At 50.6% G+C, this 7,500-nt stretch overlaps 40 non-coding genes across 40 annotated transcripts in view; all 40 read right to left on the bottom strand.

Moving 5' to 3' along the window:
• LOC311334438 (5S ribosomal RNA) overlaps positions 1-117 on the bottom strand; it is a 119-nt gene extending 2 nt beyond the window's left edge. The window contains exon 1 of the ribosomal RNA XR_014632792.1: positions 1-117. This exon is cut by the window's left edge and continues 2 nt beyond it. This is a non-coding gene — a ribosomal RNA (5S ribosomal RNA).
• A 69-nt stretch (positions 118-186) lies between these two features.
• Positions 187-305, bottom strand: LOC311386781 (5S ribosomal RNA). Its single transcript, XR_014653382.1, has one exon. It is a non-coding gene; the product is annotated as a 5S ribosomal RNA (ribosomal RNA).
• Positions 306-374: 69 nt separating this feature from the next.
• LOC311397168 (5S ribosomal RNA) lies at positions 375-493 on the bottom strand. Its single transcript, XR_014662861.1, has one exon. It is a non-coding gene; the product is annotated as a 5S ribosomal RNA (ribosomal RNA).
• Positions 494-562: 69 nt separating this feature from the next.
• Positions 563-681, bottom strand: LOC311371687 (5S ribosomal RNA). Its single transcript, XR_014641324.1, has one exon. It is a non-coding gene; the product is annotated as a 5S ribosomal RNA (ribosomal RNA).
• A 50-nt stretch (positions 682-731) lies between these two features.
• LOC311384210 (5S ribosomal RNA) lies at positions 732-850 on the bottom strand. Its single transcript, XR_014651006.1, has one exon. It is a non-coding gene; the product is annotated as a 5S ribosomal RNA (ribosomal RNA).
• A 69-nt stretch (positions 851-919) lies between these two features.
• Positions 920-1,038, bottom strand: LOC311386521 (5S ribosomal RNA). Its single transcript, XR_014653144.1, has one exon. It is a non-coding gene; the product is annotated as a 5S ribosomal RNA (ribosomal RNA).
• A 69-nt stretch (positions 1,039-1,107) lies between these two features.
• Positions 1,108-1,226, bottom strand: LOC311412879 (5S ribosomal RNA). The gene has a single exon (XR_014677207.1). It is a non-coding gene; the product is annotated as a 5S ribosomal RNA (ribosomal RNA).
• Positions 1,227-1,295: 69 nt separating this feature from the next.
• On the bottom strand, positions 1,296-1,414 carry LOC311405601 (5S ribosomal RNA). Its single transcript, XR_014670555.1, has one exon. It is a non-coding gene; the product is annotated as a 5S ribosomal RNA (ribosomal RNA).
• A 69-nt stretch (positions 1,415-1,483) lies between these two features.
• On the bottom strand, positions 1,484-1,602 carry LOC311409315 (5S ribosomal RNA). Its single transcript, XR_014673946.1, has one exon. It is a non-coding gene; the product is annotated as a 5S ribosomal RNA (ribosomal RNA).
• Positions 1,603-1,671: 69 nt separating this feature from the next.
• LOC311417717 (5S ribosomal RNA) lies at positions 1,672-1,790 on the bottom strand. Its single transcript, XR_014681627.1, has one exon. It is a non-coding gene; the product is annotated as a 5S ribosomal RNA (ribosomal RNA).
• A 69-nt stretch (positions 1,791-1,859) lies between these two features.
• Positions 1,860-1,978, bottom strand: LOC311387103 (5S ribosomal RNA). The gene has a single exon (XR_014653678.1). It is a non-coding gene; the product is annotated as a 5S ribosomal RNA (ribosomal RNA).
• A 70-nt stretch (positions 1,979-2,048) lies between these two features.
• LOC311419199 (5S ribosomal RNA) lies at positions 2,049-2,167 on the bottom strand. Its single transcript, XR_014682977.1, has one exon. It is a non-coding gene; the product is annotated as a 5S ribosomal RNA (ribosomal RNA).
• Positions 2,168-2,236: 69 nt separating this feature from the next.
• Positions 2,237-2,355, bottom strand: LOC311388878 (5S ribosomal RNA). The gene has a single exon (XR_014655297.1). It is a non-coding gene; the product is annotated as a 5S ribosomal RNA (ribosomal RNA).
• A 69-nt stretch (positions 2,356-2,424) lies between these two features.
• LOC311417716 (5S ribosomal RNA) lies at positions 2,425-2,543 on the bottom strand. Its single transcript, XR_014681626.1, has one exon. It is a non-coding gene; the product is annotated as a 5S ribosomal RNA (ribosomal RNA).
• A 69-nt stretch (positions 2,544-2,612) lies between these two features.
• Positions 2,613-2,731, bottom strand: LOC311330745 (5S ribosomal RNA). The gene has a single exon (XR_014631918.1). It is a non-coding gene; the product is annotated as a 5S ribosomal RNA (ribosomal RNA).
• A 69-nt stretch (positions 2,732-2,800) lies between these two features.
• On the bottom strand, positions 2,801-2,919 carry LOC311379301 (5S ribosomal RNA). Its single transcript, XR_014646370.1, has one exon. It is a non-coding gene; the product is annotated as a 5S ribosomal RNA (ribosomal RNA).
• A 69-nt stretch (positions 2,920-2,988) lies between these two features.
• LOC311394877 (5S ribosomal RNA) lies at positions 2,989-3,107 on the bottom strand. Its single transcript, XR_014660771.1, has one exon. It is a non-coding gene; the product is annotated as a 5S ribosomal RNA (ribosomal RNA).
• Positions 3,108-3,176: 69 nt separating this feature from the next.
• Positions 3,177-3,295, bottom strand: LOC311333699 (5S ribosomal RNA). The gene has a single exon (XR_014632719.1). It is a non-coding gene; the product is annotated as a 5S ribosomal RNA (ribosomal RNA).
• Positions 3,296-3,364: 69 nt separating this feature from the next.
• LOC311392434 (5S ribosomal RNA) lies at positions 3,365-3,483 on the bottom strand. Its single transcript, XR_014658541.1, has one exon. It is a non-coding gene; the product is annotated as a 5S ribosomal RNA (ribosomal RNA).
• A 69-nt stretch (positions 3,484-3,552) lies between these two features.
• On the bottom strand, positions 3,553-3,671 carry LOC311401882 (5S ribosomal RNA). Its single transcript, XR_014667160.1, has one exon. It is a non-coding gene; the product is annotated as a 5S ribosomal RNA (ribosomal RNA).
• A 70-nt stretch (positions 3,672-3,741) lies between these two features.
• On the bottom strand, positions 3,742-3,860 carry LOC311356310 (5S ribosomal RNA). The gene has a single exon (XR_014637614.1). It is a non-coding gene; the product is annotated as a 5S ribosomal RNA (ribosomal RNA).
• Positions 3,861-3,929: 69 nt separating this feature from the next.
• LOC311383060 (5S ribosomal RNA) lies at positions 3,930-4,048 on the bottom strand. The gene has a single exon (XR_014649916.1). It is a non-coding gene; the product is annotated as a 5S ribosomal RNA (ribosomal RNA).
• Positions 4,049-4,117: 69 nt separating this feature from the next.
• Positions 4,118-4,236, bottom strand: LOC311354366 (5S ribosomal RNA). The gene has a single exon (XR_014637236.1). It is a non-coding gene; the product is annotated as a 5S ribosomal RNA (ribosomal RNA).
• A 69-nt stretch (positions 4,237-4,305) lies between these two features.
• On the bottom strand, positions 4,306-4,424 carry LOC311419405 (5S ribosomal RNA). Its single transcript, XR_014683165.1, has one exon. It is a non-coding gene; the product is annotated as a 5S ribosomal RNA (ribosomal RNA).
• Positions 4,425-4,493: 69 nt separating this feature from the next.
• Positions 4,494-4,612, bottom strand: LOC311416319 (5S ribosomal RNA). Its single transcript, XR_014680350.1, has one exon. It is a non-coding gene; the product is annotated as a 5S ribosomal RNA (ribosomal RNA).
• A 69-nt stretch (positions 4,613-4,681) lies between these two features.
• Positions 4,682-4,800, bottom strand: LOC311381354 (5S ribosomal RNA). The gene has a single exon (XR_014648323.1). It is a non-coding gene; the product is annotated as a 5S ribosomal RNA (ribosomal RNA).
• A 69-nt stretch (positions 4,801-4,869) lies between these two features.
• Positions 4,870-4,988, bottom strand: LOC311413070 (5S ribosomal RNA). The gene has a single exon (XR_014677383.1). It is a non-coding gene; the product is annotated as a 5S ribosomal RNA (ribosomal RNA).
• Positions 4,989-5,057: 69 nt separating this feature from the next.
• On the bottom strand, positions 5,058-5,176 carry LOC311409313 (5S ribosomal RNA). The gene has a single exon (XR_014673944.1). It is a non-coding gene; the product is annotated as a 5S ribosomal RNA (ribosomal RNA).
• A 69-nt stretch (positions 5,177-5,245) lies between these two features.
• Positions 5,246-5,364, bottom strand: LOC311388757 (5S ribosomal RNA). The gene has a single exon (XR_014655186.1). It is a non-coding gene; the product is annotated as a 5S ribosomal RNA (ribosomal RNA).
• A 69-nt stretch (positions 5,365-5,433) lies between these two features.
• Positions 5,434-5,552, bottom strand: LOC311417715 (5S ribosomal RNA). The gene has a single exon (XR_014681625.1). It is a non-coding gene; the product is annotated as a 5S ribosomal RNA (ribosomal RNA).
• Positions 5,553-5,621: 69 nt separating this feature from the next.
• LOC311387091 (5S ribosomal RNA) lies at positions 5,622-5,740 on the bottom strand. The gene has a single exon (XR_014653666.1). It is a non-coding gene; the product is annotated as a 5S ribosomal RNA (ribosomal RNA).
• A 70-nt stretch (positions 5,741-5,810) lies between these two features.
• Positions 5,811-5,929, bottom strand: LOC311419198 (5S ribosomal RNA). The gene has a single exon (XR_014682976.1). It is a non-coding gene; the product is annotated as a 5S ribosomal RNA (ribosomal RNA).
• A 69-nt stretch (positions 5,930-5,998) lies between these two features.
• LOC311388635 (5S ribosomal RNA) lies at positions 5,999-6,117 on the bottom strand. Its single transcript, XR_014655075.1, has one exon. It is a non-coding gene; the product is annotated as a 5S ribosomal RNA (ribosomal RNA).
• Positions 6,118-6,186: 69 nt separating this feature from the next.
• On the bottom strand, positions 6,187-6,305 carry LOC311417714 (5S ribosomal RNA). Its single transcript, XR_014681624.1, has one exon. It is a non-coding gene; the product is annotated as a 5S ribosomal RNA (ribosomal RNA).
• Positions 6,306-6,374: 69 nt separating this feature from the next.
• LOC311330743 (5S ribosomal RNA) lies at positions 6,375-6,493 on the bottom strand. The gene has a single exon (XR_014631917.1). It is a non-coding gene; the product is annotated as a 5S ribosomal RNA (ribosomal RNA).
• A 69-nt stretch (positions 6,494-6,562) lies between these two features.
• On the bottom strand, positions 6,563-6,681 carry LOC311379300 (5S ribosomal RNA). The gene has a single exon (XR_014646369.1). It is a non-coding gene; the product is annotated as a 5S ribosomal RNA (ribosomal RNA).
• A 69-nt stretch (positions 6,682-6,750) lies between these two features.
• On the bottom strand, positions 6,751-6,869 carry LOC311394864 (5S ribosomal RNA). Its single transcript, XR_014660759.1, has one exon. It is a non-coding gene; the product is annotated as a 5S ribosomal RNA (ribosomal RNA).
• Positions 6,870-6,938: 69 nt separating this feature from the next.
• Positions 6,939-7,057, bottom strand: LOC311333687 (5S ribosomal RNA). Its single transcript, XR_014632718.1, has one exon. It is a non-coding gene; the product is annotated as a 5S ribosomal RNA (ribosomal RNA).
• Positions 7,058-7,126: 69 nt separating this feature from the next.
• LOC311392433 (5S ribosomal RNA) lies at positions 7,127-7,245 on the bottom strand. Its single transcript, XR_014658540.1, has one exon. It is a non-coding gene; the product is annotated as a 5S ribosomal RNA (ribosomal RNA).
• A 69-nt stretch (positions 7,246-7,314) lies between these two features.
• On the bottom strand, positions 7,315-7,433 carry LOC311401881 (5S ribosomal RNA). The gene has a single exon (XR_014667159.1). It is a non-coding gene; the product is annotated as a 5S ribosomal RNA (ribosomal RNA).
• Between the last annotated feature and the right edge of the window lie 67 nt (positions 7,434-7,500).

Raw genomic sequence — 7,500 nt, 5'->3', positions numbered from 1 at the left:
CTTACAGCACCTGGTATTCCCAGGCGGTCTCCCATCCAAGTACTAACCAGGCCCGACCGTGCTTAGCTTCCGAGATCAGACGAGATCGGGCGTGTTCACGGTGGTGTGGCCGTAAGCAATTGCTCCTGGCACCAGACAGGACTTTAAACAGGAGAAAGGATGATTTTTTTTACCCCAAATGAAAATAGCTTACAGCACCTAGTATTCCCAGGCGGTCGCCCATCCAGGTACTAACCAGGCCCGACCGTGCTTAGCTTCCGAGTTCAGACGAGATCGGGCGTATTCGCAGTGGTGTGGCCGTAAGCAATTGATCCTGGCACCAGACAGGACTTTAAACAGGAGAAAGGATCATTTTTTTTACCCCAAATGAAAATAGATTACAGCACCTGGTATTCCCAGGCGGTCTCCCATCCAAGTACTAACCAGGCCCGACCGTGGTTAGCTTCCGAGATCAGACGAGATCGGGCGTGTTCACGGTGGTGTGCCCGTAAGCAATTGCTCCTGGCACCAGACAGGACTTTAAACAGGAGAAAGGATCATTTTTTTTACCCCAAATGGAAATAGATTACAGCACCTGGTATTCCCAGTCGGTCTCCCATCCAAGTACTAACCAGGCCCGACCGTGCTTAGCTTCCGAGATCAGATGAGATCGGGCGTGTTCACAGTGGTGTGGCCGTAAGCAATTGCTCCTGGCACCAGACAGGACCATTTTTTTTACCCCAAATGAAAATAGATTACAGCACCTGGTATTCCCAGGTGGTCTCCCATCCAAGTACTAAACAGGCCCGACCGTGCTTAGCTTCCGAGATCAGACGAGATCGGGCGTGTTCACGGTGGAGTGGCCGTAAGCAATTGCTCCTGGCACCAGACAGGACTTTAAACAGGAGAAAGGATGATTTTTTTTACCCCAAATGAAAATAGCTTACAGCACCTGGTATTCCCAGGCGGTCTCCCATCCAGGTACTAACCAGGCCCGACCGTGCTTAGCTTCCGAGATCAGACGAGATCGGGCATATTCGCAGTGGTGTGGCCGTAAGCAATTGCTCCTGGCACCAGACAGGACTTTAAACAGGAGAAAGGATCATTTTTTTTACCCCAAATGAAAATAGCTTACAGCACCTGGTATTCCCAGGCGGTCTCCCATCCAAGTACTAACCAGGCCCAACCGTGCTTAGCTTCCGAGATCAGACGAGATCGGGCGTGTTCACGGTGGTGTGGCCGTAAGCAATTGCTCCTGGCACCAGACAGGACTTTAAACGGGAGAAAGGATGATTTTTTTTACCCCAAATGAATATAGCGTACAGCACCTAGTATTCCCAGGCGGTCTCCCATCCAGGTACTAACCAGGCCCGACCGTGCTTAGCTTCCGAGATCAGACGAGATCGGGCGTATTCGCAGTGGTGTGGCCGTAAGCAATTGCTCCTGGCACCAGACAGGACTTTAAACAGGAGAAAGGATCATTTTTTTTACCCCAAATGAAAATAGATTACAGCACCTGGTATTTCCAGGCGGTCTCCCATCCAAGTACTAACCAGCCCCGACCGTGCTTAGCTTCCGAGATCAGACGAGATCGGGCGTGTTCACGGTGGTGTGGCCGTAAGCAATTGCTCCTGGCACCAGACAGGACTTTAAACAGGAGAAAGGATGATTTTTTTTACCCCAAATGAAAATACCTTACAGCACCAGGTATTCCCAGGCGGTCTCCCATCCAGGTACTAACCAGGCCCGACCGTGCTTAGCTTCCGAGATCAGACGAGATCGAGCGTGTTTGCAGTGGTGTGGCCGTAAGCAATTAAGCCTGGCACCAGACAGGACTTTAAACAGGAGAAAGGATCATTTTTTTTACCCCAAATGAAAATAGCTTACAGCACCTGGTATTCCTAGGCGGTCTCCCATCCAAGTACTAACCAGGCCCAACCGTGCTTAGCTTCCGAGATCAGACGAGATCGGGCGTGTTCACGGTGGTGTGGCCGTAAGCAATTGCTCCTGGCACCAGACAGGACTTTAAACGGGAGAAAGGATGATTTTTTTTTACCCCAAATGAATATAGCGTACAGCACCTAGTATTCCGAGGCGGTCTCCCATCCAAGTACTAACCAGCCCCGACCGTGCTTAGCTTCCGAGATCAGACGAGATCGGGCGTGTTCACGGTGGTGTGGCCGTAAGCAATTGCTCCTGGCACCAGACAGGACTTTAAACAGGAGAAAGGATGATTTTTTTTACCCCAAATGAAAATAGTTTACAGCACCTGGTATTCCCAGGCGGTCTCCCATCCAGGTACTAACCAGGCCCGACCGTGCTTAGCTTCCGAGATCAGACGAGATCGGGCGTGTTCACGGTGGTGTGGCCGTAAGCAATTGCTCCTGGCACCAGACAGGACTTTAAACAGGAGAAAGGATGATTTTTTTTACCCCAAATGAAAATACCTTACAGCACCAGGTATTCCCAGGCGGTCTCCCATCCAGGTACTAACCAGGCCCGACCGTGCTTAGCTTCCGAGATCAGACGAGATCGAGCGTGTTTGCAGTGGTGTGGCCGTAAGCAATTAAGCCTGGCACCAGACAGGACTTTAAACAGGAGAAAGGATCATTTTTTTTACCCCAAATGAAAATAGATTACAGCACCTGGTATTCCCAGGCGGTCTCCCATCCATGTACTAACCAGTCCCGACCGTGCTTAGCTTCCGAGATCAGAGGAGATCGGGCGTGTTCACGGTGGTGTGGCCGTAAGAAATTGCTCCTGGCACCAGACAGGACTTTAAACAGGAGAAAGGATGATTTTTTTTACCCCAAATGAAAATAGCTTACAGCACCTGGTATTCCCAGGCGGTCTCCCATCCAGGTACTAACCAGGCCCGACCGTGCTTAGCTTCCGAGATCAGACGAGATCGGGCGTGTTCGCAGTGGTGTGGCCGTAAGCAATTGCTCCTGGCACCAGACAGGACTTTAAACAGGAGAAAGGATGATTTTTTTTACCCCAAATGAAAATAGTTTACAGCACCTGGTATTCCCAGGCGGTCTCCCATCCAGGTACTAACCAGGCCCGACCGTGCTTAGCTTCCGAGATCAGACGGGATCGGGCGTGTTCACGGTGGTGTGGCTGTAAGCAATTGCTCCTGGCACCAGACAGGACTTTTAACAGGAGAAAGGATGATTTTTTTTACCCCAAATGAAAATAGCTTACAGCACCTGTTATTCCCAGGCGGTCTCCCATCCAGGTACTAACCAGGCCCGACCGTGCTTAGCTTCCGAGATCAGACGAGATCGGGCGTGTTCACGGTGGTGTGGCCGTAAGCAATTGCTCCTGGCACCAGACAGGACTTTAAACAGGAGAAAGGATGATTTTTTTTACCCCAAATGAAAATAGCTTACAGCACCTGGTATTCCCAGGCGGTCTCCCATCCAGGTACTAACCAGGCCCGACCGTGCTTAGCTTCCGAGATCAGACGAGATCGGGCGTGTTCGCAGTGGTGTGGCCGTAATCAATTACTCCTGGCACCAGACAGGACTTTAAACAGGAGAAAGGATGATTTTTTTTACCCCAAATGAAAATAGTTTACAGCACCTGGTATTCCCAGGCGGTCTACCATCCAGGTACTAACCAGGCCCGACCGTGCTTAGCTTCCGAGATCAGACGAGATCGGGCTTGTTCACGGTGGTGTGGCCGTAAGCAATTGCTCCTGGCACCAGACAGGACTTTAAACAGGAGAAAGGATCATTTTTTTTTACCCCAAATGAAAATAGATTACAGCACCTGGTATTCCCAGGCGGTCTCCCATCCAAGTACTAACCAGGCCCGACCGTGCTTAGCTTCCGAGATCAGACGAGATCGGGCATGTTCACGGTGGTGTGGCCGTAAGCAATTGCTCCTGGCACCAGACAGGACTTTAAACAGGAGAAAGGATGATTTTTTTTACCCCAAATGAAAATAGCTTACAGCACCTGGTATTCCCAGGCGGTCTCCCATCCAAGTACTAACCAGGCCCGACCATGCTTAGCTTGCGAGATCAGACGAGATCGGGCGTATTCACGGTGGTGTGGCCGTAAGCAATTGCTCCTGGCACCAGACAGGACTTTAAACAGGAGAAAGGATCATTTTTTTTACCCCAAATGAAAATAGCTTACAGCACCTGGTATTCCCAGGCGGTCTCCCATCCAAGTACTAACCAGGCCCGACCGCGCTTAGCTTTCGAGATCAGACGAGATCGGGCGTGTTCACGGTGGTGTGGCCGTAAGCAATTGCTCCTGGCACCAGACAGGACTTTAAACAGGAGAAAGGATGATTTTTTTTACCCCAAATGAAGATACCTTACATCACCAGGTATTCCCAGGCGGTCTCCCATCCAGGTACTAACCAGGCCCGACCGCGCTTAGCTTCCGAGATCAGACGAGATCGAGCGTGTTTGCAGTGGTGTGGCCGTAAGCAATTGCTCCTGGCACCAGACAGGACTTTAAACAGGAGAAAGGATGATTTTTTTTACCCCAAATGAAAATAGCTTACAGCACCAGGTATTCCCAGGCGGTCTCCCATCCAGGTACTAACCAGGCCCGACCGTGCTTAGCTTCCAAGATCAGACGAGATCGAGCGTGTTTGCAGTGGTGTGGCCGTAAGCAATTACGCCTGGCACCAGACAGGACTTTAAACAGGAGAAAGGATCATTTTTTTTACCCCAAATGAAAATAGATTACAGCACCTGGTATTCCCAGGCGGTCTCCCATCCATGTACTAACCAGGCCCGACCGTGCTTAGCTTCCGAGATCAGACGAGATCGGGCGTGTTCACGGTGGTGTGGCCGTAAGCAATTGCTCCTGGCACCAGACAGGACTTTAAACAGGAGAAAGGATGATTTTTTTTACCCCAAATGAAAATAGCTTACAGCACCTGGTATTCCCAGGCGGTCTCCCATCCAGGTACTAACCAGGCCCGACCGTGCTTAGCTTCCGAGATCAGACGGGATCGGGCGTTTTCGCAGTGGTGTGGCCGTAAGCAATTGGTCCTGGCACCAGACAGGACTTTAAACAGGAGAAAGGATCATTTTTTTTACCCCAAATGAAAATAGATTACAGCACCTGGTATTTCCAGGCGGTCTCCCATCCAAGTACTAACCAGCCCCGACCGTGCTTAGCTTCCGAGATCAGACGAGATCGGGCGTGTTCACGGTGGTGTGGCCGTAAGCAATTGCTCCTGGCACCAGACAGGACTTTAAACAGGAGAAAGGATGATTTTTTTTACCCCAAATGAAAATAGTTTACAGCACCTGGTATTCCCAGGCGGTCTCCCATCCAGGTACTAACCAGGCCCGACCGTGCTTAGCTTCCGAGATCAGACGAGATCGGGCGTGTTCACGGTGGTGTGGCCGTAAGCAATTGCTCCTGGCACCAGACAGGACTTTAAACAGGAGAAAGGATGATTTTTTTTACCCCAAATGAAAATACCTTACAGCACCAGGTATTCCCAGGCGGTCTCCCATCCAGGTACTAACCAGGCCCGACCGTGCTTAGCTTCCGAGATCAGACGAGATCGAGCGTGTTTGCAGTGGTGTGGCCGTAAGCAATTAAGCCTGGCACCAGACAGGACTTTAAACAGGAGAAAGGATCATTTTTTTTACCCCAAATGAAAATAGCTTACAGCACCTGGTATTCCTAGGCGGTCTCCCATCCAAGTACTAACCAGGCCCAACCGTGCTTAGCTTCCGAGATCAGACGAGATCGGGCGTGTTCACGGTGGTGTGGCCGTAAGCAATTGCTCCTGGCACCAGACAGGACTTTAAACGGGAGAAAGGATGATTTTTTTTTACCCCAAATGAATATAGCGTACAGCACCTAGTATTCCGAGGCGGTCTCCCATCCAAGTACTAACCAGCCCCGACCGTGCTTAGCTTCCGAGATCAGACGAGATCGGGCGTGTTCACGGTGGTGTGGCCGTAAGCAATTGCTCCTGGCACCAGACAGGACTTTAAACAGGAGAAAGGATGATTTTTTTTACCCCAAATGAAAATAGTTTACAGCACCTGGTATTCCCAGGCGGTCTCCCATCCAGGTACTAACCAGGCCCGACCGTGCTTAGCTTCCGAGATCAGACGAGATCGGGCGTGTTCACGGTGGTGTGGCCGTAAGCAATTGCTCCTGGCACCAGACAGGACTTTAAACAGGAGAAAGGATGATTTTTTTTACCCCAAATGAAAATACCTTACAGCACCAGGTATTCCCAGGCGGTCTCCCATCCAGGTACTAACCAGGCCCGACCGTGCTTAGCTTCCGAGATCAGACGAGATCGAGCGTGTTTGCAGTGGTGTGGCCGTAAGCAATTAAGCCTGGCACCAGACAGGACTTTAAACAGGAGAAAGGATCATTTTTTTTACCCCAAATGAAAATAGATTACAGCACCTGGTATTCCCAGGCGGTCTCCCATCCATGTACTAACCAGTCCCGACCGTGCTTAGCTTCCGAGATCAGAGGAGATCGGGCGTGTTCACGGTGGTGTGGCCGTAAGAAATTGCTCCTGGCACCAGACAGGACTTTAAACAGGAGAAAGGATGATTTTTTTTACCCCAAATGAAAATAGCTTACAGCACCTGGTATTCCCAGGCGGTCTCCCATCCAGGTACTAACCAGGCCCGACCGTGCTTAGCTTCCGAGATCAGACGAGATCGGGCGTGTTCGCAGTGGTGTGGCCGTAAGCAATTGCTCCTGGCACCAGACAGGACTTTAAACAGGAGAAAGGATGATTTTTTTTACCCCAAATGAAAATAGTTTACAGCACCTGGTATTCCCAGGCGGTCTCCCATCCAGGTACTAACCAGGCCCGACCGTGCTTAGCTTCCGAGATCAGACGGGATCGGGCGTGTTCACGGTGGTGTGGCTGTAAGCAATTGCTCCTGGCACCAGACAGGACTTTTAACAGGAGAAAGGATGATTTTTTTTACCCCAAATGAAAATAGCTTACAGCACCTGTTATTCCCAGGCGGTCTCCCATCCAGGTACTAACCAGGCCCGACCGTGCTTAGCTTCCGAGATCAGACGAGATCGGGCGTGTTCACGGTGGTGTGGCCGTAAGCAATTGCTCCTGGCACCAGACAGGACTTTAAACAGGAGAAAGGATGATTTTTTTTACCCCAAATGAAAATAGCTTACAGCACCTGGTATTCCCAGGCGGTCTCCCATCCAGGTACTAACCAGGCCCGACCGTGCTTAGCTTCCGAGATCAGACGAGATCGGGCGTGTTCGCAGTGGTGTGGCCGTAATCAATTACTCCTGGCACCAGACAGGACTTTAAACAGGAGAAAGGATGATTTTTTTTACCCCAAATGAAAATAGTTTACAGCACCTGGTATTCCCAGGCGGTCTACCATCCAGGTACTAACCAGGCCCGACCGTGCTTAGCTTCCGAGATCAGACGAGATCGGGCTTGTTCACGGTGGTGTGGCCGTAAGCAATTGCTCCTGGCACCAGACAGGACTTTAAACAGGAGAAAGGATCATTTTTTTTTACCCCAAATGAA

This window comes from Micromesistius poutassou, assembly GCF_964030765.1.
Source record: "Micromesistius poutassou genome assembly, chromosome: 1".
Taxonomy (NCBI): Eukaryota; Metazoa; Chordata; class Actinopteri; order Gadiformes; family Gadidae; genus Micromesistius; species Micromesistius poutassou.
The sequence above is the reverse complement of the archived record's forward strand: the minus strand, read 5'-3'. Positions and strand labels throughout refer to the sequence as shown.